The sequence below is a fragment of the Amblyomma maculatum genome, chromosome 10 (assembly GCF_055883805.1).
Source record: "Amblyomma maculatum isolate TAMU_Amacu chromosome 10, ASM5588380v1, whole genome shotgun sequence".
Classification (NCBI taxonomy): domain Eukaryota; kingdom Metazoa; phylum Arthropoda; class Arachnida; order Ixodida; family Ixodidae; genus Amblyomma; species Amblyomma maculatum.
The window spans coordinates 143858970-143886666 of record NC_139353.1 but is presented as its reverse complement, the minus strand read 5'-3'; positions in this window follow the sequence as shown (position 1 = coordinate 143886666).

Genomic DNA, 27697 nt, shown 5'->3' with positions numbered 1-27697 from the left:
GTGTGATGTCGTCTGCGTAGAGGCTGTGATTAGCCCCTCAATTGTTTCTAGCTTTGATGGAAGCTTGATGAGTGCAACATTGAACAGTAAGGGTGAGAGGACTGAGCCATGGGGTGTTCCTCTGCTGGCCAGTGTAAATTTGTCCGACTTGTGTTCTCCAATTTGGATGGTTGCTTTACAAATTTTTTGCAGGCTAGCAACTTGTTCTCTGCAGGCTGAAACAGAGAAGAGGGAATTTAAACGTTTGCTGAAAACCTGCACTAGTGTGAAACTGTGGTAGCAGTAAAGATTTTGTGATCAGATTAAAAAGAAAACTGAATATAACCACCCAGCGTCTTCACTGATTTTATCTGACTAGCAGTCCTGCGTATGTCAGAAACACGTCTGATTGGGAATGCTCGTACGTCTAGGAAAGGCAGAACTTTGACCATAAATATAAATCCACTGTCGTTTTGGGTACTTGAGGGGAGCCTTATTTACATTGAGATACAGGTGGGAGAAAAACAAGGCTATTTTGGCTGTAAAATACGCACTAGGCAACGGAAGTACGCGCTAAGAAGGGTACCGATAGTGTGAACAATTGTGTTATCGAGACGTTTGCGAAGTTTATTTTTCATAAAATCTGCCCCTGTGCTTCATGATTTCAGCATGTTTTGCCAGTGCTTTTAACCTCCTTCTGGTGCCATTTCAGTCTGTGCACGATGCGTCCGCTTTCACCGACATACTTATGATCACAGTCTCTGCACGGTGTACAGCAGATAACGGAAGAGGGCAAATATGGGCTGGTTGGTACATGCTTAAGAATCGAGTAAAACAGCGCTAGGTGAGACGAGATACATATGTGTCTGTCGTTCACGTGTCCCGTCTCCCATAGCGCTGTTTTATTCGATTCTTAAGCCGATAACGCCGGGGATATTTTTCTTTGGGCGGCTACCTTTCACGATAGCCAGGACTTGTAGCAGTGTTATTAAGGGCATGTGTGACATCTCAACGTCAGGGAACCGCACGATTCAAGTCAAGAATTCACTGATTCCGGTCGCGTAGGGTGCAAGTACGCGCTTTTTGACGGCAGACTACTTGCAGAGCGCGGCGGGCGCGACATTCCACGGCGTTCATGAAAGGCAACGATTAGACACTTTTTGAGAGTTTTTTGCGAAATGTTTCGCAATCACCTTTCAAGGCGCTCTGCTCAGTAGAAAAGTGTGGCTATCATAATTTCTTCTGAGAGGATGGATGGAAGGGCAGTGTCCAATAAGAATGCTGTTATCGTATACGCTGAATGAGAGGGCTGATTCGTTCCTCTTCCTTACATTTGAAAAGATGGTTAAAAAAAGATGGTGTCTATGCTATTTGTTTTGGCTGTGTATTCGTTCCTTTTTCTTAAAAGTCAAGACATTAAAAAAAATTGGTTCGAAAAACAATTCTCTTAGTTGTGATTGAATTGTGTGGCGACTTCAATTGTTCAGAGGCCTTGAATAATCATGTAAGGCGGTCGTCGCGATAACTAAAATATGTATGGAGGTTGGGCATAAACGTCTTTGGTTGTGAGCTGAATGAAGCTATGATGCGCGGCTTTCCAGTCATTTCATTGTTAGGTGTGCAGCGTCGATGATATCGAATCACCCATGGCTGTGCACTGGGCCTTCTTTTATTACACCTGGTCGAAGATAAAGTACATGTTGTTCAGGCGGCAATGCAGGCGTCGGCTGAGACCCTGCGCATTGAATCTTTCTAGTAACCGATAACGCTCTGAAGTGCCTTGACAGGACTGCTCCTAACGTGTTCGCTCTTAGGTTAACGAAAATGGTTATGCCTATATAGTCTCTTTTTTCTGCCTTTACTTTATTGCGATGAAAGTACGCTTGCGGAAGCCGAAACCTCAGTAAATTTTTTTATCGCTGTTTTGCTTCACCTGCTAATGGCCATCAAGAAAAAGGAGACATTTGAAGGCCAACTTTGCATAAAATAGTTGTTTGCTCGATACCATTACCTAAAACACACGCACAAAACGTTCACTCTTCGCCGTCGTTCAGGTGGACCCAAGCGGGAACATCGTCTCCTCTTGGCTGAGCAAGGCTGTGAAGCCGGTCTTCGAAGAGCGGGTGCTCGGCTGCCTGCCCCGGAGCAATGCCAGCATCTTCCCCGAGGTCCCGGCGCTCGAGGTGGCTTTTGCCGCATTTCAGCGAGAGCTCAACGGAAACGACATGCAGCTGTCCGACGTACGTGACGTCATAAAGTGGGCGTGTGCTAATTTGTGCACATCGCCAGACGAACGCCTGGTTTGTCTTTTACGGATACCAGAGTGTCGCTTTGGGAACAGAGGTTCACCCGGCGAAATCAACATAGAGAAGGCTTTCTTTCCACGGCGCCAATGAGGAATATTCATGAACCATTAAAAATTAACTGTGTTTTGTAAACGAACAACACACCAGTGGAAAGGCTAAACTCTAATAGAAAACGAAATTTCACTGTGAAGTCAGTCGAGGATTACAGGGGAAAACGCACTTCAAAGCATAAATAGAAGAGTAGGTGGTTGCAAACGTTTACGCAACTCGAGATTTTACGCACTTACGTAATCAGTGCCTAAATGAACTTGGATATAGTGTATTTTGTTCACTAGCATCATTCTAGCTTTACTAACCGCAGTACAAATGTCTCTTGGGGCGACAGGCCATTTAATCTCTTCTGTGCCTGTTCTATTCATCCTACCTCGACAAACTTATTTCTCATTCCTACATCTTTCTCTCTGCGGTACTCTGCTACGTTTCCGTTAATTTTAAATCAAGTCCATTACTGTAAGAATCAATCGGTGATCTTTCCTCGACCATCGACATGGGTGATATATTGTCTTCCCTTCCCATTTCGCCTCTTTCATGTTAGCTTAGATCTCGGTTTTTATTTCATTTACGCTCTGCTGTCTTCCTGGTCTGACAAGTTACAACGATCTTTCCCTTTTGCTGGGGTCTGTTACGTTGCCCTCAGTTGATTGTTCTAGTCGTAGTCAGCTTCCATATTCTATCTCAGGAAAAGTGCTGGCAATACACAAATCTGATATAACTTGCTTGTTTTCGGTCATGGTGAATTGATATTCTACTCCACGCGAAGGAATGCAAAAGGGAAAATAAGCACATAAACCACTGTAGGTACTTGCAAACTAACTTTTCAGATAGCTGAGTATTTTGTTTTTCAAGCAAGGCTACCGAAGGAGAGCAAAACACAATAACTGCACCGTTTGCACCTTAGAAAAGCTGCAACAAACCAGCCCGTGTCCTGTGAAGTTCTATCTCGTGTTTGCGTCTTTTTTGGCTGGTTTACCCTTTGAAAGCGCATTGCTACTTTCGAAAGCAGGACACGAAGGCAGCATTTTGCTTTAACTCTTTCTACACTTGAAAGCCGAAACGCAGAGAGAGGCAGCGCACTTCCTTACGCGACCATAAACCATCGGCTCGTTTGACGGCTAAAATAGAGTGGCATATGTCACGCACGACATTCGCATAGCAAGGTGCGAAACGAGTTGCTGAAACAGAACAGAAACAGAAACAAAGAAGGCAAAACACCGCGCAACACCGTGTCTCAGTGCCCTGATTGCAAAAGCAGTAGTGGAGGTGGTGCGAGCGCCAACCAGGTTTGGTAAATCAGGTCGCTCACACGCCTGACAGGTTGGGAGAGCTCCGAGTCACTGCAGACGCCAACCACGAAATGCAACTATGCTCTGAACAGCAGAGATTGCCAAGAGTGACAGTCCAATCAAAACATCCGGGGAGGCAAAATCCCCCCCTCCCCCCCCCCCCCCAAACCAAAAAAAAATCGAAGAACGATTACAATATCCCCTAATTGAAAATTGGTGCGCAAATATATAACCGCGTTTGCGATATATTGAGGCTGTGAAGAGGAAGAAGTGCACGAGAAACATTCCAGTCAGTGGCATCGTGATCGCTGCGCGTGTTGGACTTGACTGTGTTCGCTGTCGCTGTGTTCGCCGCTGATCTGCCCACTCCTGCTGATCGAGTCCTGCTGACCTGCTCAATAAATCCTCAATCTTACATTTGGTGGAGGTGCCGGTTAAGATCCATCCTCTCGCCCTGGAGCTCCGCCGCCGCACATTACCACCTCCTGCGATGCCTGAGGACGTTAACCACCAAGCCGTACAAGTTGGATCGGCCATAATCTGTCTCGGCTCCCTCCGCCAGCGCGACCCCTCCATCTTCAACGGCACTGACGACCATGACGTCGAGGACTGGCTCACATCCTATGAGCGAGTGAGCGCTTACAACAAATGGGACGCGGAAACGAAGTTAAGCAACGTAATTTTCTATCTCACTGGCATAGAAAATCTATGGATTGGGAACCATGAAGCGGACAATCCATCATGGTCCGTGTTTAAAGCCAGCTTCTCTGAAGTTTTCGGCTGTCCGGCTGTGAGGAAACTCCGCGCTGAACAGCGCTTGCGTGCGCGGTCTCAGCAGGTTGGCGAGAATTTCACGAGTTATATCGAGGACGTCGTCGACTTGTGCAAGAGCGTGAACGCACAGATGTCAGAGGCCGACAAGATCAAACACATTCTGCAAGGCATCGATGACGACGCATTTCAGATGCTGCCGGCTGGAGATATCCGCACCGTCGCGGAAATGGTCACACTGAGTCCATGGAAATGGTCACAAGTTATGATGAACTGCGGAAACAAAGGGCCATAACTCGCGCGAACACCATGCACTCTGAGTCGCTTGCTGGCCTGACAGATGCAGGCGAACATTTTGCGCTCCTGCTACAAATCAAGAGCTTCATTCAGGAAGAAGTTGCTCGACAGCTCTCCCTTTCCTGCCATCAAGAACCTACCTCTCACCTAGCTCCCAGTTTGCGCCAAAGTATTCAAGAACAGGTAGCTGAATCTCTTCCTCCAGCCCCTCAATCCTGCCTGTCGCAGCACCGTTGACATATGCGGCTGTTGCTGCCCGACCACCACCTAAATATGCCCCGCCGGCACCTGCCTACGTTCAGCCGCCTCCTGGGCTTGCGCGAGAACCTGCGCAGTTTCTCGCGCAATCCCTGGCGAACGACAGATAACTGGCCAATTTGTTAGACTTGCGGGCTTGCTGGACATATTTCTCGTTATTGCCGCAACCGTCTCCCAGTGTCGGCTCCACCTACTCATGGTTGGTCTGGGTACTGGTCTCCGACGCCTCAGTATTCCGCGCCTACTGAGCCTCTAGCCAGCCGTCATTACTCCCCAGACCGCTCAGCCATGTTCGACCGCCGTTCACCGTCGCCGCGACGCCGCTCTATCTCTCCGATGCGACGTCGACAGAACGCTTCACGGGAGGAAAACTAGAGGCCGCAGTTCCTGAGGTGAGAACTGCAACCCCGTCGAACTTCCCAAGTCCTCATCTTTCGCCGGCAAACCTAATTGAAGTTTTCGTCAAGGGCGTTGCTGCCATGGCTCTAATTGACACTGGTGCTGCGATTTCGGTTATGGACGCAAAACTATGTAGCTCTTTAAAGAAAGTGAAGACGCCAATTTCGGGACTTTGGTTGTGCACGGCCAGCACTCAGCATATCAAGCCTTTAGCAGCGTGCACAGCTCGAGTAGTTATCCAGAATTGCCTTTATACGATTGAGTTCGTCGTGTTGCCAAGTTGCTCACACGCTGTAATTTTAGGCTGGTATTTCCTGTCGCGTCACGCTACTATTCTCAATTTCGCTCAAGCTGAAGTGGGGTTCTAGACTGTGCCCGCTGCCTTACCAGACGCTGATCCATCAAATTCCTGTGCTAAAGCCCTCGTAGCCGAAGATATTGACCTTCCTTCCTGCTTTTCTGTGCTTGTTTGTGTCGCTTGTGCCTCTGTTAGCGATGACACCATTCTCTTCACACCAGCCCATACTTTGCTGAGCCGCAAGTGCCTTCCATTGCCCTACGCAGTGATCGCAATTTCTGCTGGTCTTTCCATGTTATGGGTATCTAACCCATTTAGCCCCCCTACTGCTTTGCGCCATGGTGAATGCCTCGGAAGTATCCAGCCAATCGCATCTCTTCTGATCTCTGAGGAACCTGTGACGCGCCGCACTTTGCCGTGACTGCGCTCAGCCCCCATTCACTTGCGCCCGTTCCCCCCTCTACAGACTTGTTCCTAGCACACTTCTTCCTCTTCACAATAACCCCTCCATCTTACAAGGCGAATAATTTTAAAGCTGCTTGCATATACAGAGTTCTGCATATTGAGGGGCTGGACTTTAAATGTTTTTTGTGCTCACTACGTTATTATTCGAGTTCTGAAAGTTTTAAATTGTAGTCTAAGTTATAATTGACACTTGATTTAACACCAACAGTTTCTATATTTTCCTAAATCGCCAGGAGGCTTTCGGCGGCGTGCACAGTTAGTGCAGAGGAGAGCCGAGCAGCTTATCTGACAGACTGCGGTATCTGACGCAGGGTGAGACAAACGGCATAATGCTTCATTGTTTGGATGGGTAGCGGACTACCTGTACTTTTGATGTCACATTTTCGTGGTGGTTTTCAGTAAGTGAATTGATCAGTGTTGTTTTAGCAACAATTTAAACGAGCAGACGAACTTGACCTCCGTTGCGAGCTCTTTATCTGCCCACCCATCGTGCCGGGAATTCGGTTGCCTCGCCTTCGGTGAAATGGAGAAGCCGGTCATATCTACTGCTCGGCTTGCCTCTGCGAAAACGTTTCATACGGCTCAAAAGTAGTCATGTTTATTTCGGAAAATCTAGTGGAATGCCTATCACCTATCCCAAATCACCTATCAGATTGCATTGCGCACACGTACTGCTTTTCGACCTGTATGTTTGATAGAATAGGGCAGTTGATTTTCCACAGTAAGTTTTTAAACACTTTTTATTTTTCTGAGGAAGCTAAGAATTTTTCAGAAGGGAAAGACGAGTCACGATTGAGCGGTGCAGAGCTCGTGCCTCTTCTTAAGACAGCGAAAACACACACATACAGGACATAGAAACACTCTAGACGAGACGAGCGACAAAGTGCTGACTAGCAACTGAAGGTTTGCTTCTTCCTCAATCAGAAGACGAATAGAAAACACATGCGCAAAGAGAAAGAAAAGTGTAGCAGGTAATATAAGAAATAGAGAAAGAGGGAAAGCATACAAAGAGAAAGAAAGAACAAGATGGCTGAAAATGCTGCCATCGAAAACAGTCACTGGGGCATTAAACAGGGATTAACAGCCCGCAAAAAGTGACAAGTCTATGCTAGCCAGCGCTATGTTTGTTGCTCTAGCCGGCTAATAAGTTTCCAACTCTTAATTCTCTTCTGAGAAATCCTCTTTGGGTCGTGGCTTCTCGTGGCTTGTGACCCCCTTTTCGCTCGGTTACACCAACAACGGGAACTTTAGCGACGTGGCTCTGCGGTCGACTGGGCGCGTAAGAGCAGCGCTCTAAAACCGATTTCAAATGACGAGCGAAATAGTAGAAGCTTTTGCAATAGGTACGTAAAAGTGGTGATTGTGCTAGCGCTACTTTGGTTGCCTTGCTTGAGGAATACTCGTCTGCGATGAGAGATAATAGAGAGTTTTAGAATAGGGGGTCCCAAGCTTCGGGGCCCCCAAGGAGCTTGGGTACGCTTGGGGCGTCGAAATGCGCACGCGCAGCATGCGCAGAACGTAAGGCGCACTTGAGGTCTTAGGTTAACGCTAGGGGCGCCCCTAGTTTTCGGAAATAGCGTTCGCCCCAAGCCGCCGTTGGGTAGCTTGAGTTACGGCAACATGGGGGCGTTTGGCCAAGCGGCAGCCGCTCGCCTCGGCACACATTCGTCGTCACCGCTCTATGGTATCACGCGTTTATAGCAAACGAAAGGCCAATGAAGCTTAGGCTATGACTCATGATGCCCGGACTACCAAATTTTAGCAGTAAAACGCACTATATTTTCCGATTGCTTTCGGATTTACCGAGCTGCTAGGCCAAGGCCGCTCAATGGAGGTAAGTGCGCCTCCATTGAGCGGCCGTGGCTAGGATTAGCGAGTTCGCCTCGTTTGGTTGCCATGGGGATCAGATGGCTGCAATTTCATGGCTGCAGTCTCCCTCCGAGGTAATCTTGGAGCCCATGAACAGAAAATCTGTCACAGCTTCCACTTCTTGTCCATTGATGCTCCAGGACTTGATAGGGCAAGACGCCATGATCTTTGTCTTTTTAATGTTCAGTTTAAGCCCAAACTTCTCACTCTCTTCTTGAACGCGCATCAGAAGTGTCTTGAGTTCCACTTCACTTTCTGCCATTAAAGTGGTATCATCAGCATATCTAAGGTTGTTGATACATTTTCCAGCATTCTTCACTCCAGCTGAAGACTCGTCCAGACCGGCCTTCCTCATGATGCACTCTGCATATAGGTTAAATAGGCAGGGCGACAGTATGCAGCCTTGCCTCACTCCTTTCTCGATCGAAAACCAATCAGTAAGACCATGCCCAGTTCTTACTGTGGCCTCTTGCCCTTCATACAGGTTCCTGAGGAGACAGATGAGGTGAATTGGAACTCCCATCTCTTGGAGAGCTTGCCACAATATGCTGTGATCTAAGCAGTCAAACGCTTTCGCATAATCAATAAAGCAGAAGTAGATGGGTTTCTGGAACTCTCTTGCTTTTTCCATGATCCAGCGAAGGTTGGCAATTTGGTCTCTAGTTCCTCTGCCCTTGCGAAACCCAGCTTGCACGTCCGGAAGCTCCCGATCCACATACTGCTGCAGCCTACCTTGGAGGATTTTCAACATCACCTTGCTAGCATGCGAAATAAGTGCGATCGTGCGGTAGTTGGAACAATCTTTGGCACTGCCTTTCTTTGGAATGGGGATGTAAACTGACCTCCTCCAATCCTGTGGCCACTGCAGGGTTGTCCAAATTTTCTGACATAATGTATGCAGAATGTTAACAGCGTCATGATTGAGGTTTTGAAGCAACTCAGCTGGAATGCCATCAATTCCGCTAGCTTTGTTGTTAGCAAAGCTGGCTAAGACCCATTTAACTTCACTTTTCAGGATGCCCGGCTCGAGATCAGTAATCGCAACCGTCTTATGTTGGGTTTGCACATTCGGATCCTTCTTGTACAGTTCTTCTGTGTATTCCTGCCACCTCTTCTTTATCTCTGAGGCTTCAGTGAAATCCTTGCCTCGTTTCTCCTTTATCACGCCCATCTTAGCACAGAAGCTTCCTTTGATATCTTTGATTGTCTTATACAGAGCTCTTGTGTTCCTTAATTGGCTGTTGTCCTTTACTGCTAGGCAGTGCATGTTCAGGAAGGCATTCTTATCTCTCCTTGCTATTTTCTGAAAATCCGCATTGAGATCCTTGTATATTTCTCTTTTTTCCCATAACTTTTGCCATCCTCCTTTCCTCAGCTATTTGCAAAGCCTCTTCAGATAACCACTTAGCTTTCTTGCATTTCTTTTGCTTTGGAACTACCTTAGTAGCACCTTCTATTATATCACGAACATCAGTCCACATCTCTTCGGGCTCTCTGTCTTCTAGATCTAATTCTTGAAATCGATTCCTCACTTCCACAGCATATTCTAATGGAATTTGATCCAGATCATACCTGAAAGGCCTTCTGGTTTTCTGCGTTTTCCTCAATCGAAGCTTAATTTTGGCAACAAGAAGCTGATGATTGGTGCCACAATCGGCCCCAGGCCTTGTTTTTACTGCTTGTATAGCGCTTCTCCATCTCTGCCGGCAAAGAATATAATCGATCTGATTCCTGTACAGACCGTCCGGTGAAGTCCATGTGTACAGGCGCCTCTTGTGCTGTTGAAAATGAGTATATGCTATGGTCAGGTTGTTTTCTTGACAAAACTCTACTAGCCTCTGCCCAGCTTCATTTGGCTCGCTAAGACCGAACTTGCCTATAATTCAGGATATTTCTTTACTCCCGACCTTAGCATTCCAGTCTCCTATGAGAAAAACGACGTCTGATGATCGGGTGCGGTCTAAAAGGCATTGTATGTCCGCATAAAATCTCTCAATGTCAGCTTCTTCAGCAGTAGTGGTCGGTGCATAGACTTGGATAACTGTTATGTTGAAAGGGTGACCTTGGATCCGAAGTGAAATCATTCGGTCGTTTTTGGGGTTGTACCCTAGCACTGCTTTGCCCATTCTTCTGTTTACTATGAGTTTGATTGATTACTATCAGGGCCGTTGAGGCGTTACATATAGGAGTGGTTTAACTACTTATACAAACATTAGAACTAAGAATGTTTTAACATAGGTGATGAAGAAGCGCAGATTTGAACGCTTCGTGTTCGGAAATGGAGACGATGCATGCGGGCAGGTGGTTCCAGTCTGAGCTGGTCTTGGGGAGGAAAGAGTAGAAATGCTGGTTAGTCCGGCAGTTTGGAACATTAACTTTAAAACGATGGTCAATGCGGGATGACATTCATTTCTGTAATATATTTTGTGGAATGTGGAAAGTCGAGAAAAATGACGCCGCACGGAAAGTTCAGGGAGACCTAGAGATGTGACACTTCATGAGTGTGACACTAGATGAACGGGAGTAGTTATTCACAATAAAACGAGCTGAACGATTCTGGGCAGATTCTAAGATATTAATAAGAGTCTTGATGTTAGGATCCCACACAAAAGACGCGTATTCCATCTTACTACGAACGACCGTTTTGTAGAGAAGTATAATTTAAAGAAACCGGAGCAAATGAAAAGTTACGGCGAAGGAAGCCAAGCATGCGATTAGCGTTGTTACTTACATGTTCGATATGCGTTTTCCATGAGAGGTCACTGCTTATGTGTACGCCAAGATACTTATATACTGGAACAAAGCCTAAAGAAGAGCCATTAAGAACGTACGGATGTGGGTTAGCCTTGTTAGGAAGTCGTGTTACTTTCATTGCTTTACATTTACATAATTGTTCAGCCGAATTATTTTGGTCTACGGTTATGATTGGGTTAGTGAGGCCGACGGCAGAAACTTTTACAAGGGGAGTTCAGGAAGTAAGGCCTTTCATTTTTCCCTTAAGAACTGGCATTTCAAAATGTGTGAAATTCAAATGTGATACAAGCGTATATTTGCAGGAGCTCCCAGCACATTTTTCATGGAATTGCTGTGAACTCGATTGGATTTTTGTCACCGATAAAAATAGGGTGCACATGCCGTCTTTATTTATATATTTATTGTTCCTCAAATGCCCCTGTTATGGGGCTTTTGTACATCTTTTGTACATCTTTTGTACAAGACTTTATCTTCACTCTGCAAATGCGGGCAACAACGCCCATCCTCACAAAAGCATGAAAACTAGCAAAGATAGCTCTTGGGACACCCGGCTGCACTGCATTACTCCATTCTTGTTTCAGTCCTCTCTTGGCAGTATCCAATTTTCATATTTTCGTTTTATGAATTCAGTCTTCAGAATGATAAGAACATCTATCATTCTCACAATAGATGCTTGGCTTAACCAGAAGAACCACGAAGCATGTGTACCCTTGCTGACCGGAGAGCAGCAAATTCCAAACCGCCGAGCAAAACTTAGTTCAAAACTGATTTATTTATATTTATTAGATGCTTGCATCGCCCATAGGGAATTACAGCAGGGGGGCTACAAATGTTGGCTGCGAGTTTACATATTATGTTACAGAAAAAGAGAACGGCATTGCACGTTGAACGCCATTTGGCAGCAAGCAGGGCGAATTAGACGAGAAAATGAGACATGTAGAAAAAAGTGTTTTGGTTGGTAAGTTTTGAAAACTCCTGTCATCGCCAGGAGTTTCAAGTAATACTTAGATTCAAATTTTTGGGTGTTGTATTAAGGCTGTAGTATGTTTGGAAGCTCCAAGGGTCCATCAGCCACACCTTGGCTGTTCGTCCGTCACAAGCCCGAACGACAACGCACCTCAACTCATTTTTTGTAAGGACAGCCATCGACTGGAACGACCTTCCCGCTGACATCGTCGCTCACTCTAACCCAAGCCATTTCAGAACCGCCATTGAAAACTTTTTTGTTAATCTCGACAATACTGTCAAGCCTACCCCTTATGTAAACCTCCGTACTCCTGGGGTCTTTGAGGTATTGGAAATAAATAAATAAATAAATAAATAAGTAAGTAAATAAATAAATAAATAAATAAATAAATAAATAAATCTGAAATTCTCACGATATCACAATTTAGCGGCTACTCGTCCAAGAGAGTTCAAAAACCAAATTAAAAGACAATTTTTGATGCAAGCCCTGCTTTGAATAACTTTCCCGCCGTGATGGCGCTGGGTGACATTTTCGATACCTTATACTTCTGTCACACGGGCAAGTCCCAACTCCCTCGAACTTCTTTTCCATGAAGGACCACGGAGGGAGTTCAGCCCTAAAGGAGTTGTCGCCGTGTCACACGGCTAAGAACCAGCTTCTCCGAGACGCCGTCGGGGTCCCATTAAGCGCTGTTCGTTTTGTGTATACATATAAAATAATCAAGTTAAAAACATTTGAAATAATTTTTAGCTGCTTTCTTTTCAACAGTTTGAATTGACTTTAAAATATAAATGTATCTTTATTCATGTGAAAGGAATGCGCTGTTACTTTTACTAGCATATCGTATTTGTCTGTTCTGCTGGCCACAATGTGCTTGCGAAATTCCTGCGTGTGCTTGCATGCATGCTTGGATATTTGCACATTTACTTCTTTCCATGCTATGCGTTATGCTACAGTATTAAAATTTGTTATAAACTCAAAATTAATGCATATGCGTTTTTTTAACACCTGCACTGATGCTCACAGGGAACCAGAGTACTCCCTTTACCTGCTCGAGGGAGATGACCAGAACTCCTTATGCTAGGAACTTCCTTAAACTTCCTTTCCTAAAGGACTGCCGTGTGACACGGCGCGTATCTCCACTGAGATAAAGACTACCTTGGTTGAAGGGAGTTAAAAGGAGTTCAGCTGTGCCCGTGAGGCAGCAGTATTAAATAAATTACTTTGGACCTCTTGTGTCGCAGGCGCTGACCGAGGAGAAGGTGTTCTTTATCACCGCATGCCTTCCCAGTTGCGCGAAGACGGCTGCCGACAACCTCTACGGCGGGAACTGCAACAAGGCGATGGCAAACTTTGCGCCTTTCGCCAGAACCTTCCGGTGTCCCCTCGGATCCAACATGAACCCGGAGAAAAAGTGCACCTTTTTCGGCTGAGATACCTGGCCGACTCGACGCCGTCGGCTGTGCTTTGTGTTCTTACCCCAGTGTGCCCCGTTATTCTTTTCTCTCAAATTTGCATAGCGACATTAAGAATGTTTGATCTCTTGCGACAGTTATCTTAGAACTGGTATATTTACAGCAGGGATTCCTTAACTCCCTCTCGTCTTGTAACTGAGACTCGTCTCGAAGTGACGACAATTGCTCGAGAGAAGTAATGGCAGACACTTCCGTTGTAACGACCAACGTGCAGTTTCTGTGCGAAAGGCAGTTTTATTCACGCCATATTTTTGAAATGCATAATATTTTTATTTGTTGTCCCAAATGTTTCCGCATATAACGGCTCACTTTGTGCAAGCGATAGAGTGACTGAATTCCGGTTTGGCATGGGGTGCCTGACAGTGTCCCATAGCACGGTGTGATGTTTTGTTCCGGGAGAACGGCCCAAGATCATTACCACCTGTCTGATGCGTCTAGTGTCGAACTGTACCATCTGCTGTACTTCATCGCACACACTGGGCTAAATAGGCATGTTTAACTGTTGGCCAGGTAATTATTTGTGCTAAAATCGGCCGAAAAGCTATGATCCATAGTTTTGTAGCAATTCAGAGTACCGCATTATGTTCGAACGGGTTGGTTTCCAATAAGAATCACAAAACATTTGTATATTGTCTATATACTGAATACGTTTGTAAATTAGCATTAAAAGTTCTGACAGATGATCACTGGTTCCTGCTGCTCCATCCATTGCGTTTCTTTTTGGTAGTATTTTTTATATTGCCAATGTATTTCAGGCGCCGATTAGTTTTTAAGACGTAAGAGACCGAACTGCTAGAACACGAGCTGTCTGATGAGTTTTAGCTGCCGAAATTTGATATCGACAACAAGGTCCTTGGTATTGAAATGTAGCTTCTATACTTACGCGTGTTTGCAAAGATGCGGCGCTATATTGTATGCGAAGTTTTACCATTTCCACAAGATTCAGTGTCTCTTAATTTTTCCTTATCGCAGCAAATACCGCATGGAATCGCCCGCACTTGTTCCTTGTTAATCTGAGTCTGTACTGATGCCCAATTAACCGCAAAGACGTTGCGTCGCTACCTCCTCCAGCGCGTGTTCTTTAGAAATCATTATGAGCCCCATTGTTCGTCTCTTTTCAAAGCGCTTCCGCATAGCTGATAACTGCTGGTGTTTCAAGGAAAAAAAGGAATGCCGTATGCTGACATTTAATTTAGTTCATAGTCATCACTCTCGGTGTTAACTCTAAACGTTCGTGTCTGACCCCCCGTACGAAACTGCAGGATTGGAGTTAGCTTTGAAATAGCCAGGAAACTTCCAAACTTGAAACGCCACTACGGACAAAACGAGTCCTGCGGCCATCCAGAAAAACTTCAATCTGACCCTGTCAACGTTTAACGCTAGAACCCTAGCTAGTCAGGCAACTCTAGCCGCCCTCTTGGAGAAACTATCGGGTATTTAAATGGGATAACCTAGGGTCTAGTGAGGCTAAGAGGCGAAATGAAGTGAGACTGGTCGTTAATGTAAATTGTATTTTAATGTGGCGTGCAATTGAAACTAAAGTATTCAATATTTTGGGAAAAGAAAACTTCTTTACTATCCCAGCTTCTCTTTAGGAGAAAATGTAGCTGCTGATTCCTTTTGTCCTGAATGTGCCCTTGGAAGAAGCCCATGACTAAATAGGGTTAGACCTTCTTTGCTAAATTGCGCATATTTATTTTGAGCTTATGTGCATTTGTGTTAATTTGTAGTCCTCCAAAAACCTTCCACCCAGCCCAATGCTCTAACCTTTAGTTAGTTGCTTTTTACACGTTATTTATTCACATAAAGTTAGTGCTTCTTGAGTAAAGGCATGAACTAACAAACACGGGATTGTTGCTGTTGCCGACCGCCACAAAATTCAGCTCCATGCAACATGAAACGAATAAATAATGGAGACCTTCGTGCAGCGATGTTTGCACCGGCTGTTGGGCGCCTGGAAGTCTGCAATGCGCTTCCGATTTAGCTTGATCACATCTATTTCTTTTGCCTGGCGTCTTCTGCTTTCTCGCTTCATTGGCTGTGGATAGAACTGGTTCATGTTTCTAGCCCTCATTCGGTCGCAGAGGGTACTACCATCATATACGTTTCGTAAGCTTTTGGTGACATCACAACGAAGTCGTGATTGGTCGACAGGTCATGGCACCCTAGTAATGTTAACTATCGCAGGATATTAAATCACACCACAACGTTCAAGCTGTGGGCCCTGCGCCACATATCTCTAGGGCCCGTGGCGCGCCGTACATTCGAAGGTTGCTCCACTTCCCAATGCTCCCTGCGCGCTGCCTGTTTCCCTCTTCCCGCTCGTTCGGGGATAACCGGTCCCGCGAGAGGGGGCTATAAAGGAAGGCACGCGCCGCCGTCTCGCCTCTCTTCGTTCCTGCTTCGATCCTGGCGCTTCTCCACGGAAGACGACCCGCTGGCTGCAGCCCCCCGGACGACGACCCCGCACCGCCTTGGACCGACCCCCTGTGAGATTAAAGATGTTTGTTACACGGCCCGCTGTGCATTTGTCGTGCGCATCCCTCGGGCCGAGGAATCGCCCACAACTGGCTCCCAACTGGGGCTGAATTAGCACCCATGTGGACGATTTCTCTGCCGACGTGGCAGTGCACGGCAACACGACGGGCCGGTCCTTTGTATGATAGGCGCGACGCCATTTTGAGTTTAGTGCTATCGTGTGTGCAGATGACGCGGAGTGTAGTATAGTAGTGCTTGTACAGGGTTTTAGTTTTTTTCTGGGTTATGTATGTGTTTTTTAGTGGCGGACGTTTTGTGTTTTAATTTTTTGCATATGTTAGTTTTATGAAGGGTTGTCGCCGCGATTAGCCTTTGTGACTAGCCTCTTGATGCGGGCTAGGTGGTAGTCGTGCGCGTGAAGTTGTTATGCGGCTCCCGGCCGGGTTTAGTTGTTGAGTGCAATGCCTCCGAGAAAAGACGTGCCAGATAGGGCCGCCGCTTCGGACGCCAGTGCGTCCGGAAGTCAGGTAAGGGACGCGGTAGGGTCTGCGCAGGTTACCGATGCGGCCGCCCTGATGAGGCAGATGAACGAAATAATGCCGGTGTTCGCCCGTCATCTAGGTTCAGTGGCTAGCGTCAACCAAGCCGCAGCTGCGGCGACAGTCTCGCGTCCGCGGATAAATGTAGAGGTTCCCTCCTTTTCCGGCTACACGGACGTGAAGTCAGTTCACGAGTTCTTGCAAGAACTCGAGGATTATCAGACGGCACTGGGTTCCCCAGACAACGTGGCGCTAGCGCAGGAAATTCCCGTAGCACTTGTTGAGAGCGCGGCGCGATGGAGACGCTGCCAGCCGGCCTGGCAGTCGATGGCAGACTTCACAGATCGCATCCGCGCCGAGTTCTTGCCGCCCGATTACGAGCGCCGGATGCTTGAGGAGCTAGCGTTGCGCACACAGCACCCAGAGGAGAGCCTCCTCGAGTATGTACGCGCAATGCAGGAGCTCTACAAGAGGGCAGATCCCACGGCAACCGATCTTGAACAGGTCGCGCGCGTGATGAGGCAATGCCATCCGCGCTTCAAGCCGTATTTGCGGGGTCGTGGTTTGCACACCTCGAGGCCCCAGCACAGGAAGCGAAGGTAGTACAGGAGGATTTACTCGCTGAATTGCGCTACCAGCCACCCCCCAGGCCAGCCGAATCGCTAGAGCCGCGATGCACCTGGGCCGGAGGCGCAGACGTAATGACGGTAGGGCAGGAAAGGCCAGCGGAAGGCTCCGCGATTCCTCGCGCTCTTGACCCGTACGCGTTCGAGCAGCGGCGTCGAGCTGGGCTCGCCAGCGACGTTCGCATAGGCTCGGAGAGAGGGGAAAAACGTCCCCAACTGCTTCGTGGAACGTGGCATCCCCCGACCGCGCGGCAGATGAACGATCGGCTTTGCTGGAATTGCAACCAGCCGGGCCACGTGGCACGAGAGTGTCAAGCAAGGCGTATGCAGGGAATAGCGGACCGCCGGGGGCTATAATTGGTAACACCAGCCTGTCGCCGTCGGCGGGAAAATTTCGTGGTAACCACGGCGGAAAATGGGAAATGTACTTCCGCGCCGCGTCACCCTAGGGCGCAGAGGCTTTTGTCCCCCTCGCCTGTAGAGCGCAAGGAATGTTGTCGCGCTCGAGCCCTTTTATGCTAGTGCGGTTAGCTGGTCAAAGCTACTCGGCACTCGTCGACACGGGCTCAACTCTGTCACTGGTCGGTGATGATGTGTTCGAGGCCTGCCGTAGATGTAACATCCCGTGTCAGGCCAGCCGAAACCCATTTGAGCTTAGCAGCAGGGACGGCAAAAGCGGAGGGAGCGGTACGTCTGGCCCTGCGTTTTGACGGCAGGAAGCGGAGGCATCGCTTCGTCTATCTGCCCGGCTTAGCCATACCAGTTATTCTGGGAAGAGGTTTTCTTTCGAGCGAAGGCATTGTGCTTGACATGGGGGAGAACGGTTATCTCTACAGCTCCTTCAGCCCTCTCATTCCCTTTTTTACCGCACCCAAACAGGAAATCGTCGCCCAGCGGGCGAGCGTCCACGCTTGTGTGGCAGACTGCTCCCCCGCGACACTGAATGGTAGCCCATTAGAAGCAATTATCGCGTCCTTCTCAGGAACCGGTAATCAGCACCGAAGGCTCGTGGAAACTTTACTCCCGTTTTCGGATTGCTTCACAGAGAAACCAGGCAGAACCGACTTGCTTCAGCACGAGATCGAAACGGGTGATGCGCGCCCTTTCAGATGTAACCCGCGGCCGTTAAGCGCGCATAAGAGACAGCTTCTCTACAGGGCCCTTGACGAGATGATTGATGCCGGCGCGGTGAGACCCTCACAAAGTCCCTGGGCGTCCCCAGTGGTTCTAGCCCCAAAGAAAGATGGTTTAGTCAGGCTGTGTGTTGATTATCGAAAGCTCAACTCACTGACGCCTACGGTTGCGTACCCTTTCCAGTCGATCGAGGCTGTGATGTACGCGTTAGCGAACGCAAGGTTCTTCACAGTCCTGGACGCAAGCATAGGGTACCTGCAGATTGAGGTGGCGGAAGGTGACATTTAGAAAGCCGCATTCACCTGTCACCGCGGGCTCTTCGAATTTACTCGACTCCCGTTTGGTTTGTCTAATGCACCGAGCACGTTCATGCGATTGATGGACATCGTGCTGTGCGATGCAAGGTTCAACTACGCGATGGCGTACCTCGACGACGTCGTGATATTCTCACAGTCGTTCGAAGAGCATCTCATTCTCCTGAATTCCGTTCTTGAAAGAATGAGACGTGCGGGTATAACGATCAACCCAAAAAAAGTGCAGTTGGCATCAAAGAGAGTGAACCTCTTGGGATTTGTGGTTGATGATGGCACTTTGAGACCGAACGATGAACAAACTGCAGTCAATTCTGAACTACCCCTGCCCGACGGACGTGAAAAGCTTGCAGGTATTTTTGGGAATGGTTGCTTTCTGCAGACAATTTATTCCTAGTTGTTCAGAGCTCGCTAGGCCTTTGAACCAGCTGTTGCGGAAAGGCTCGAAGTGGGTCTGGGGCAAGGAACAGAACGACGCCTTTGTTGCCTTGGCTCGCGCGATAGCTAACACCGCTAGTTTGCGCCTCCCCGACCTGAACAAGCCGTTTGTCTTGCAGACAGATGTTAGTGATGTCGGTGTAGAAGCGGGTTTGTTGCAGGAAAACGAGGGCAAGCTGCGCCCTGTCGCGTTCGCTAGCCGCACGCTCACAACGGCAGAGCGGAATTACTCCGTGACCGAAGAGGAATGCCTGGCGATAATGTTCGCATTGTCAAAGTTCGACATGTACATAGACGGAGCGGTTTTCACCGTGCAGAAAGATCACCAGGCACTTTCGTGGTTAAAGAGGCTGAAAAACCCCACAGGCAGACTCACGAGATGGGCGCTGACGTTGCAACGTTACGCGTACGCCATTGAGTACCGCCGGGGCAGCATGTATAGGGTGGCCGATGCTTTATAGCGCGCACCGTTGAAGGCTGGCAGAAGCGCAGAAGAGGCGCAGACCAGCATTGCTGAAAGCGGCGTCGCCGCTAGTGGAGAGGAGGAGAGGGCGGAAGCGAGAGTCGCGCCCTGCGTAGTTAAAGAGAGAAAGGAGGCGGACAGAGTTGCCGCGCTGTGCTGCGAGAGAGAAGGCGCAGCAGCTGGTGGCGGCGACTACTCGCTTGCCAAGAAGCGAGGCAGAGAGAAATTTGTCTTTGGGAGTAGCGGTCAGTAGGGAAGAGCTAATTGAGGCCCAGAAAGCAGACGGTCTATGCCAGCGGGTGCTGACAGAGCTTGCGAGTAATGCAGCTTGCACCGGGAACGCTGAGGGCAAGTACGACGCGTATCTGCTGGGCGATGATGACTTACTGCTCCGCTACATCCCCCAACTTGACGAGGAAGAGGCGATTGCATCCCCCTTCCGAGTCGTGGTCCCGAGGATGTTGCGGAAACGATTCCTCCAGTACTTCCATGATTCAGCGCTGACAGGCCATGGCAGCGGCAGTAAGACTTACGAAAAGTTATGCCGTGTCGCGACCTGGCCAGGTATGTGAAAGGATGTGCTGGGTTACGCCCGTACATGTCCTGTTTGCCAGGTAGCCAAGCTTCGGGCGGGGAAACCCGCTGGCATGATGAAGCCGGTAGTTAGCAACTATCCGTGGCAAGTGGTCGCGTGCGATATCATGGGACCCCTCCCTCGCTCCGCGCGCGGACACCAATATATCCTGGTAATAACGGACCACTGTTCCAAGTGGGTTGAGGTTTTCCCCCTTAGGAAGCTTGTGTCATAACGGATTCGGGATAAACTGTTGGAGACATTCACTCGTTTCGGTTTCCCTTCCGACCTGATTACAGACAATGCCTCGTATTTCACAAGCAAAGTCTTTGTTGATTCCTGTCGGGCGCTTCAAATCCGCCACAGGAAAACGAGTCCCTACCACGCTCAGAGAAACATAACCGAGTATACTGGTCGCGACGACCGAGCAGCACAGAGATTGGGACGCACGGCTGTCCGAACAGGCTTTCGCCACTAGAACAACCGTGAACAGGTCGGTGGATATGACACCTGCTTACTTGAATTTTGGGAAAGAGATCGCTTTTCCGCTAGAGAACGCCTTACTTGACGCAGCGGGGCCCGCGCCCCCTCCGCTTACGCCGTACGCGGCAAAGTTCCGCGAGCGCCTTGAGGCAGCGCAGCGCGCGGATCGTGAAAACCTCGATGTCGCGCCCATGGACCAAGCGGATCAGTACAACAAAGGTCGTTGTCACGTCGTTTTCAACACGGGGGACTTGGTACTGAAAAGAACGCACCCGCTTAGTAACGAAGCACGTGGTTTCGCCGCGTCGCTAGCGCACAAGTGAGTTGGGCCGTTCGAAGTTACGGCACGGAGTACGCCACTCACCTACCAGGTGCGGTTGTTGGCGAGCGGTGAAACCGCTGGTCCGGTGCACGTCGCAGACCTGAAAGCTTACCACCTTCGCAAGGACGATAACTGCGAAGCGGGGGAAGCTCAAAGCGATGCAGCGATCTCCCCCAAAGTAAGGCGTACAAGTAGCAACCCGGTTCGCAACCGACGCTATAACCTAAGGCCAAGGTAGTGCGCTAATTTGTCTAACGTCTTTGCTTCCTTCAGAATGCATTTTGATAAGATTTTGCAGCAGCCAGATGCACCGTCGCTGGGGCGGGAAACCGCACCCAGCGTATGGTGCAAGGAGGGGCCACTTAAACAGGGGGTACCCCCCTTAGTTTGTCGTGGTTTGTGGCCCATCATTGCGACCAGCGCGGCCATGCTGGCCGTCTTCAACGAGTCTGGATTGGAGCCCGCTGCTCAGGCCTGGAGTATGGGCCTGAGGAAGCCAGGTGTGCCCGGGGCGGAAACGCCTGCTGCAAAAGGGTCCCAGTGCATCCAGCACGGCGCCACGTGGAAAGGGGTCAACGATGTAGAGTAGCAACTCAGGGCCGCTGCCAGGCGTATCCGTGGCCGAGCCCAGCTGCGCTGTGACCCCGAGGATGTGGCCGCTGCCGGAGAGGGACCAGCCGGAACAGTCCCACCATGCCTGCTGCTTCTCGCGTTTCACGGACCAGCTGAGATGGCATCCCGCCAGAGCCAGGCGACAAGCCTTCATATTTTAAGCCGACCCGGGCTCGGACATGGATATGGCCCGGCTGTTGGCAGAGCCCGGGTCGGACGCTCAGGGGGGGGGGGGGGGAGATGTGGGCCCTGCGCCACATATCTCTAGGGCCCATGGCGCGCCCCGCATTCGAAGGCCGCGCCACTTCCCAATGCTCCATGCGCGCTGCCTGTTTCCCTCTCCCCGCTCGTTCGGGGATAACCGGTCCCGCGCGAGAGGGCTATAAAGGATGGCACGCGCCGCCGTCTCGCTTCTCTTATTTCCTCTCTTCGTTCCTGCTTTGCTCCTGCCGCTTCTCCACGGAAGACGACCCGCAGGCTGCAGCCCCCCGGACGACGACCCCGTACCGCCTTAGACGACCCCCTGTGAGATTAAAGATGTTTGTTACACAGCCCGCTGTGTATTTGTCGTGCGCATCCCTCGGTCAGAGGAATCGCCCACAAAGCGAAACGATATCACACTTAAAAGGAAAGTGTTTAAAATATATGGAATGCAGCATACAAGTGCCGCATCTCTCCTTTGATTCGCTATTCACTTCAAAATATAAAGCATGTAAGGTTTATTACTTGATTGGAGTTCACGACCATAGGAAACCCAAGCTCAAGTCTCGGATGGAAGGATGGGTGGTATAGAGGAGCGTCCCCTTTGAAACGGGGTGGTAGCAGTGGCTGTCACGCTGATTTTTCTCCCTGTATCTAAATTATTGTTTTAGATTGGTTAACTATACCATCATTTTATTTATTAAATTTTTGTTTCTACATTACTAACATTATGTCACTTCTCTGCTTTTAAGCCACCAATCTTCCAGTCGTGTTTTGCTAGTTTTCACCGCTGGTTTATTCACCCGGCAACTGGCATCTCCAAACCCCAGAGCTTCAGGAACAGTGACTGCGCCTGCATCAACCTGCGGATGGATACCATTACATTTGAGTATAATATGGTCAACTGTTTCACTTCTTCTTTGATATTTGGCACATACCCACGAAGGGGGATTGGCCGCCAGGGACAGCACATGCGTCATCTTCCTTGTTAAATTTCTTTTTGTAGCTGCGTGTTCTAAGGCACACTGATCTAGCTTCAAAAAGTAGGGCACTGCCACTTGAGTTATCAAAGAAAGCTTCCTTCCTGATCTGCCTTTTCCACTTTCGGTATAGTTCGACTCTCTGTTTCATTTGCATCGAATTCATCCAATTTTTACCTTCTGTGTTTTTTACCTTCTCGCCGCGCGACGGCAGCGCCACGCTCGTGGCATGGTGGCGAAATTGGAAACGACGGGGCGTCGCCAGAGCAGACGCTCCCCTAACTTCCTGTGCACGTACATGTACGGGGATCGAGTTGCGCCTGGCGGCTAATGGGCGATACAAAAACGCTTCCGCTGATGCGAAACGGAAGTACTAAGTAGCATTGTTTTGTGTTTTGTGGGGTTTAACGTCCCAAAGCGACTCAGGCTATGAGAGGTCGATAGTGGAGGACTCCGCAAATTTTGATCCCCTGTGGTTCTTTAACGGGATTCGGGGGGATTGCGTCATGGGCAGCCGCAATAGTAGGCAAAGCACCAAAAGACGAGGCTCAGGTGTGAAACTTTGCAGATTCCTTTAGAAGGGTTTCCGCAAGACCGGTTTCCCATTCGCGTATACAGCGTTCTGAGAAGTAAGCTTTCTTTGTAGAAACGAAAAGACCCAATTTTCCCCTTCTTAGTAAACTCAGAAAGGTTTACAGTTGACAAAGACGGCTTGGAGAGGCATAATGGTTTAACACCATGCATACAAAGGGAAGGGTATGGAGGATTATCCTGCTCATCGCTCCTGGCGGGTCTTGTTTTCCTGATTTCCGTGCTCTCTCCTTGCTATATGAGTGCTCTGAAAGCAACCAAATAGATAGATATACAGCGTGCGACGTCCACAATCAACAGTCGTGTGAATGTGCGCTGAATGTCTACACCTGCATTTTCATTTTTTAAAATGACCAAGAAAATATCTAGGAACGAGGCCTTTTTTTTTCCTGAGGAGGGGAGGGGGAGGGCGATGGGTTGGAAACCATGCCTGGCTGAGACGTTTTTACAAATTTCTGAAAATTGGTCAATAAGTGAACCAATTATTATTATTATCATTACTAACGAAATCATGTCGAAAGTGCACTCCAAAAGCGATTCTAGCTATGGTTCGATTGAGACTACTCGCAGGGAGCACCCCATTTGAGCCACAGGTATTGTGAGTGCAAACAAAATATCCTAAATGAAGCACAACCATTTAATAACAACCGAAATCAAACACGAATGAAGTACAAGCTTGGATTTCACCTGCCTTCCGAGTCAGCGAGCTGGTTATGTCGCGTGCAGAGCACGGAGCACACATGTGCTTTTGAGACTGCTAGAGTTCGTGCCTTTGAAGAAACATCTCCTTTGTACTATATACTTATACTTCTATTGGAAGATTTGGTTTAGTAACGCCGTAGTAATGAAAAACAAAACTGTATATTGTCACGTAGTGGTGACAAGGCAGTAGACACCAAAAGAAGACAGGGCTTCATGGTACTGAAATTAACGATTTAATGGGCTGACTTGCGCCCGCAAAAGAACTAAGCAACTCGGCGGCGGCGATAGCAACAAACGTGCTCGTCGATCGTCGAACAAAGAATGCCCGTCGCATTCGTCAACCCTCAATTTAAAGGCTGCTCAGAGCAATCTAGATAACGTCGCAAACAGCTACTAGCACAACCTGGAACATTATAGAAACATACGCGAGTGATCGGAATCTTCGAGACAGATCTCGGCGCATCTTTCGCAGACAAAGAAAATGATAACGCGTCGTATCGCGACAACGAGCATGAACAAACACCGGATACAGAATTGATAAGTGCGCCAGAATTACAATGATAAGGCCGCATGCCAGCGGCTGTCGAACAGGAACAAATAAAGATTTAAACATTTCGCGGCAATATAGATCGCATGCTACAGGCCAAAACGATGGTCAACGAGCGACCCGCTTTATTTCACAGTACTGATAATACTCTCGCAGTTTTAAACATATTAAATACGACAATATATTTACATAGGGGACTTACCTCGAGATGCACTTCCTACGTTTTCTCTAACTTGGGAAACGTATTCACAATGAATATTTGCTCATCGCCATCTGTCGTCTGCTCTACAGTGCAGACGTGAATAAAAAGTGTCTCGCTTGTAATTAAGTTTCCTCCAAAGAAATACGCGGCAGATCGGCCAGTCATTAAGACGGAATGCAGGCGGCATGTCGCGATGCGCCTGCAGGGGCGCGTGCAGGTGTGAGAGAGCGCGCGTTGCACGATGCGAAGGCAGCGAGCTCAGCCGGCGGCGTCCCAGTTTGCGCTTTGCCGCCACTGTGGTGAACCTGCGGTGTAAGCTAGCAAAAAACGATTGTAAGATTGCTGGCTTAAATGCAGAAAAGTGACAATGTTGGTGGTGTAGAAACAAAAATTCAATAAATAGAATGATGGTATAGTTAACCAATCTAAAGTAATAAAGATTAATCAAGAAATAGGGGGCAAAATAAAGCATGAAGCAACTGCTACCCCCCGTTTCAAAGAAGATGCTCCTATATTCCATCCATCCATCCATACATCGCAGCGCCGCCCAACGATGCTTTTGGAGCCTATAGGAGTGCGAGCGGGAGAGCACCGAGTAATAGAGAGAAATTGCGATTACATGGCTCGGCAACAAGCGAGAGTTGATTTGTACAAATTGGCAGCGCAAAAGAAACAGTGACACAAGAGACGGCACATGGACGACAGCAAAAGCGCGGAGCAACCAATTTAAATTGTATTGAAAAGCAGGGCACAATTTACAGAAAGGAAGCCGTAACGTGCCCACTTAATAAAAACAAACATAACATTCCAGCAATCATAACTCCCGTTTCATTATTACTGGAGGCCAGATAGAAGCATCCAGATGAAGGGCGTGCCCCGAAAAGCGGAGAACCACCGAATAGCACGCAAGAATGAATAAATAAAGGAATATTCTATCGTGAAAAGCGTGTTAGAGGATCGAAGCAACAAGAACGACATTAGCAACAACAACAAAAAAAAAAAGCCAACTATAGGGCGACTCAGTTAAATGTGCAACAGGAGCGTCTGAATAAAATAATTCTAAAATAAAACTTAGGAGAGAAACAGAACAAAATTATTTGGTGCTGTCACCCTAAAAGGCGATTTCATTCATAGTTAGGCGAATGCATCACTACTAATTAAGAATTCACTACCCTAAAAATAAGCCATGCTTCGGTACCGTTCCTCTGGCTCTTTTACGCACCCGCTATCCCTGACTAATCGATGGCCGCCTGCGTTACTGCAAACACAGTCTGTGCTCCGTCATTCTGTCATTCACAAATCGGCCTGTCTGCGCTATATAGGAATTGGCACATAGTAATGGAATCTAGTGCATCACACGAGTCGCAACTCCGGTAGTTCGCACATCTGTCACCTCGTTTGGGGTACAACATCCAAAACAAATCTGAACATCATACTCGGTCTCCAAAAGAAGGCAATTAGACTGATCGCTGGTGCATGCTACACTGCCCATACAGAAACATTATTTCCGAAATATAGGATTCATCGCGTGCATGCCATGTTTGAGTATCGTCTAGTTCACTGCCTCAAATTGTCACCTCAATGCTTAACTAACTTCTTGAAGAATATATCTGGACCTAAGCCTTACGAGAAACCCTTTCACACCAGAAGTAAACAAATATGGGACGTTCCTCGAACGAGGACGTTATACGGTAACCAGAGCCTTCGTTTTACTTTACCATGCATATTAAATCATTATAGCATACACAACCCAAACATCTTTACCGCGTCAATTAAGGACTTTAAGCTATATTTTATCAATTCCGCACTGTCCCTCTGTACTTTCCGTTCCTTGCCTTAAACATTATTACAAGAATAGTCACTTCATTTTCATTACGTTCTGCCATATTTCGTGCATACTGGTGCACCATTGAGGGTCGTTAATTTACTGTGCTGTTTTTTAACTTGCTGTTTCAGTTGTATATATGTGCTCTTTCTGTGCTTCAAAATTTTCATGTTATATATGTATATCTTCGCCTTAACGTCACACGTCCTGTTGCTCTGCCATTACTGGGCCTCGGGCATCTCTCAAGCTATCGCTGTAGCTTTTCGCCCGAGGCCCATTTCCTGTATATTACTGGAAATAAAATTGTTTTCAATCTTGTTTCTTTGTGCATTGTGGGTCCCTAGACAAAATACGCCACCCGCTGGAGAGTTTGCACGTTGTATTAAATTGAAATTGTCATTATATTGCGTGGCAGGCTATGATGCTATGGCATAACGTGCGTTCGTTGCCTTTCTTCCTGCCATACGCGCCGTTTTCTTCGCGTTTTCGCTTAACGCAGGCTATAACATTTGCTCAATAGCTTGGTCCCTCCAGTCGCTTACTTTGAGCCTCGAAGCTGTCATTGTTGCAGTGCTTCACAGGTCTTTGTTTAAGCTGCTTGAAGGCTATTAGAAACAATGCCTCGTTTTAGAAGCTTCAAGTGAGAATTTCCGCAAAGGAAGAGGGGATTTCTTCCAGCGTGGTTTGTAAAACCAACATAGTCTGCACTGCGAGAAGAACTGGGTGCATTATTTTTGGGGTTGTTCCCAAGACAAACTAAGACTACCTAACATTGCATTAAAGAGGCTTACAATCGCCCAAACATCCGGCAAGCCTTGCACACAACTCGATAATCGTCCACATACTCTGACACCCTTCGCACATTGGTTCCACGAAGTTTTTGAACGCGGTAGCGTTAAGGAGCTCGTGTCGCAGAAAAGCCGGTGTCGTCGGCGGCATTGGCCGTGAACGATAAATCCCGGCATGCACTTCATAAATAAACATGCGCTTCATAAATAAAAAGCAACTTCCAAGATGGGTTAGGTGGGAATCGAACCAGGGTCTCCTTAGTGTGAGACGGAGACGCTACCACTGAGCCACGAGATTTTTTTTTTCTTTATTGCTTGTTTTGAGTTCACATCAATTCAAAAAAGATCCACAATAATGGTAAAACTCGCAACATCCAGACTTCGGCTGTCACGAAATGTTTAAAATTTTTTGAGGACAGCCAGTTCATAGAGCACACTGATCCAGTCAGGTGGATCAGAAAGCACCCGATACGTTTCTCTAAGGAGCAGCACACTCTCGATAAAGTTCTCGCGTACAGAACGCGTGTTGACATCTGCATGTTGCACTTGCATCCTTGTTTTCCACAGGCTGTAGAGGCCCAAGACCATGACTAAATCCAAAGGAATACCCTCACTCTCGACTGGAAGGAACCGTATGCCATACGGATCTAACGGAAGGTCTTTCTTTAGTGTTCTCTGGAGAACATCCCAGTGAAAGACT